At 41.9% G+C, this 4111-nt stretch overlaps 1 pseudogene; it reads right to left on the reverse strand.

The window, feature by feature from the left end:
- Positions 1–466: 466 nt before the first annotated feature.
- LOC113945071 overlaps positions 467–4111 on the reverse strand; it is a 17061-nt pseudogene continuing 13416 nt past the window's right edge.

Here is a 4111-nt window from a genome sequence, read left to right on the forward strand (position 1 = left end):
AAGAAAGAAAGAGAAAGAAAGAAAGAAAAAGAGAGAAAGAGAAAGAAAGAATAAGAAAGAAAGAAAAAGAAAGAGAAAGGAAGGAAGGAAGAAAGAAAGGAAGAAAGGAAGAAAGGAAGAAAGGTTCTAGCACTGTCTCTGGTCTGATTCTTTGGGACGGTGGGTGCACACCCAGCCCCTCTGAGTTGCACTATTTATAGACTAGTCTCAGCCCATGTGCATTTTGTCATTCTCAAAGTTTCTAGAAAGAGTTTGGGAAGGTCTCTGGTGGTTTTGATCCCCCTCCCCTCTGCCAGAGATGCAGGTGCAATGCTGTCTCAGGCTTGTTTTTTGAGATAAGAAAGTTGTCCCCAGCAAAGCGCTATTCTACCTTTGCAAGATCCTCTTTTCTAACCTTATCTGGTTGGCATGGTAACATTCTTTTCCTCTTCTGAAAAGTGTTTTGGACATTAACTCTTTTAGATTTTCAGTTTCTCACACATGTTCTTCTCCAGTAACATTAGTTCTCATCACTGAAGATCTCTCCAGACTCTTGTCCGTCACCATCTTCCTCAAGTAAGAATTCATCTTCATCGGATGTCATCAGATAGTCATTACACTAGTTATTTTCATAACTTTTTTCATCTTCATATACATCCTCTGGAACAGGATCATCATCTACCAGTTCATATTTTTCTCTATAGGGCTGTTTAAAAAGGTTATTTGGGATCTAACCAAGGGCTGATGTTTCCACATAGTAGATGTCATAAATGTATTCATCTTCTTGCTCACAGTGTTCTTTTTTCCATCTTCAGAAACATCTAAATGCTCATGTGTCATCTCTACTGCATTGCAAAGAATCACATCTGGATCAGTCTTCTGTGGGTTTGCAGTGGTTATGCTGTTGTCTCCCACCATCTCCTCTTCTTGTACAGTATCAGACAACTGGAATTTCCCATAGCAATCTGAATTCTTATCAACAGCACCGCTCTCCTCTTGTGAAGCATCTCCTTTTGCTTCAGAGTCTGATATGTCACCATCAGTTGAAGCCTTGCCATTTATGGCAGGTGCAACTGTTTCAGTACAATCAGGTCAATAGCTGACTATTACATGGATGCAGTTTTCCTTCCTTTTCAGTTGCTTGGAAGAACAAAGTTCCTGAATTATTCGCTGAGTGCTTCCCAAAGAAGGTCACGGATTTTGAGCTGCTTTGTTGCCTATGATCGTGTCTTTAGCATATTTCTGAACTGGTCCGTTCTTGGAGGACACGGTCACCAGGAGCTTGAAAAGGCTCCTTTCTACCATCTGGGCACCACCAGCTGCTTGCAGGTGAGGAGCAGAGCCTCAGCCAGCTCCATCCCTCCACACTTCCGCTTAATACACAGCACCGCTGCGCACTCCCTAGTGATCCACAGCTACATCACAGCATTTGGTACACTTTCAGTAGGAAGTATGTATCAGATGAAACTACATACTGATGACAGCATAATTTAAAAGTTCTTGCAGATAGCTCCCACTCTCCTTGGGACCTCATGACTGCATGCACACAACTGGTTTGGGTTACTTTTTCCTCTTTTTTATCCGATGGGAGTTCTTTTTGTCAGCTTGACCTGCAAAATTTGGAAAGGAAGAAACTTGGTTTCATGAGGCAGATGAAGTTTTGTATCATGCTGTTCATAAGTGTGGGTAGGTTAATCTTTAGGTAGACCCTGCATTTCCCTTGTGAACAAGTTTCTGATCTTGTTCATTGCTGTATCCATGCAGCTGGAACTCACGCTGACAATCTGTGACAGAGTCCTGGTGGGTTTGATGGGGAAAAATGAGAAGGCCCAACTGCTTACATCAGGTCAAGCATAAATTGGAGTAAACATCAGCAATCTCAATACAGTTAACAGCATATCAACTTGCAAATTAGAGACGGAGAAAAATATTTTGTGGGAATAAAAATTGATGGGAAAGCCCCATAACCTCAACTCGTGCAGTGTCTTGCTGAATGCAAAAATCATTATCAGTTTCCTCCTGAAAATGAAAGCCCAGACCAGCAGGTTTAGACACATGTATGTGTATGTGGCTAGAAGCTTCTGAAAAACTTCTGAAAAATTCCCCCAAAGCTTGGCTGAAACCTGCCAAAAATTTTTCAAACCCAGGAAAAACATAAACAAACAAACCCCAATTTTGAGTGCAGCAGGTACTACAAGTGAAAGTGCTATTGACTCTCAAATTTGATAAACAGATGGATGGAAACTTTTCAAGTAAGTCTTCTGGTGAGAATAGGCTCAGTACCCACCAGGGTACTACCTTCTCCTTGAACTGCATTGGCCCCAGTTGCACTGTAACACGTTGCAGGGAAGAGACATAAGGCCTTGAGGCTCCTTACAGGGTGGGAGTGAAAGCAGTAAAACATGGAGCCAGGCATACATTGCATTTGCAAGATAGGAAGATAAGGAAAGAGTCTTATTTTCACCATACTCTTGATTGACTTCCTCCCTGGGTAATAAGGGTAACACAAGTATCAGCTCTTCCCCTGAAAACTTGTGAGGCTGCAGAGCAGAATCTTACTTCTCAGTTTTAGGCAGTTACTTGATCACCATTTAATCATCTGAGGTGGTTGCCAATTTAGTCCCTTCTGAGGAACTAAATTAGGGATTATTTAGGGAGGTTTTCTCTCTGGATATAGCTTTTACGAAAGCAACATGCATGACTAATTACAAGGTAATAAAAGCTGGAGACTGAAATTTACGGAACAGCTGAAAAAAATCTTGTCTTTTGGTATTTTTTTTTACACAGTAACTCGTGGGTAAGCAAATGTAAAATGAGCTTAGGTCATCTTGAATACAGGCAGTTAGTGTGATGATATTGATTATCATGTGTTCTTTTGCCTCAAGCTTTCGCATTTGCACTCCAATTTTGCAGTAAGTCCCTGTACGTGTTTGTTACCTGGGCAATGCTCAGAGCTGCAGGCGCAGAATCAGCCTGAGATAGAGCTCTTTTCCTCTCATGAATGGGCTTTTTTAACCATCTGCTTTCTGCACTGATATCCCACAAGATATCAAGGCAAGGTCACACAACAGCTTTGATTTTGCCTTTTAGCTAGTGTCTGGGACCCAGCATGTGGGAATATTACCTAGACTGAACAGGTCAACATTTCTGCTCTTGAGGCAAAATGGAAACTCTGCTATAAAGGGAAATCAGAGCTGTTTTGGACACACAGAGATTAATAGTAATATTATTGCCATTTCTGCTGTTGTTGAAAAAATGTCTCAGGACCTCCCATGGTGACATCCAGACAGCATGGAGGAAAAAGAAACCCCCAGTTTTTATGCACAGTAGACTGAAAATTGTTTGATCGTTGAAAGAGAAAATAGATGTGAAGAGGAAGGCTGAAAGCAGTTGGCAACTGGAAATGGGAGAGGCAGCTCAAAGACACTGCAATGCCAGATCAGCATTGAACACTGTGGTGACATGAGGCTCAGCCCAAGGTGGCTACTAGATGTTTACTCACTGCTTTAACAGGTTTTCAGTCACGGTTTCACTCTTAATACTTCCTGTGTTAATTAGTTTAAAGCTAGCTTGGCTGCATTAACAAAGGCTCCATATGCTGAAGCAACTGCAATGTCAATCAACATGGAATGGGTATACAGGAGTTGGATACCAGATAAGGCTGAGCTTGACTGAGAAAACTGAGACTAAGTTGAGGAGATTAAAAGGTGGGGCCAGGAATGGATGAGATAAGAAATCTGGTGCAGAGGAGAACAGACAGGAATGGGCAGTGAGGAGATGCTCTCGGACTGGGTGTGATGCAGTAAATGTACAATGATGCTGAGCAATGCAGAAAGTGCAAAACATGAAGTAATTCTTCTATCAGTGATCATTGCTCATCCAAGGCACAGAGTGTACTCCTGCCCTGTGAAAAGAGCTGTGTGTGAGCATGTAATGAGAGACTATATCATGAAAAGTGCACAGAAAGAGGCTTCATGAAGGCTACACAGGGAATCTTAATCACAGTCTTTCTTGCCTTTGAAGCAGAGTTGCCAGCCAGTCTGTCCATTCTCACAGGTTTTTCTGTCCATTATAAGCTCCTGTAAATTGTCAAGTAAAAATATGCTGTATGTTGTCGAGGACCAGGAATCGG

This window comes from Corapipo altera, unplaced genomic scaffold (assembly GCF_003945725.1).
Source record: "Corapipo altera isolate COAL_440 unplaced genomic scaffold, ASM394572v1 49, whole genome shotgun sequence".
NCBI classification, from domain to species: Eukaryota; Metazoa; Chordata; class Aves; order Passeriformes; family Pipridae; genus Corapipo; species Corapipo altera.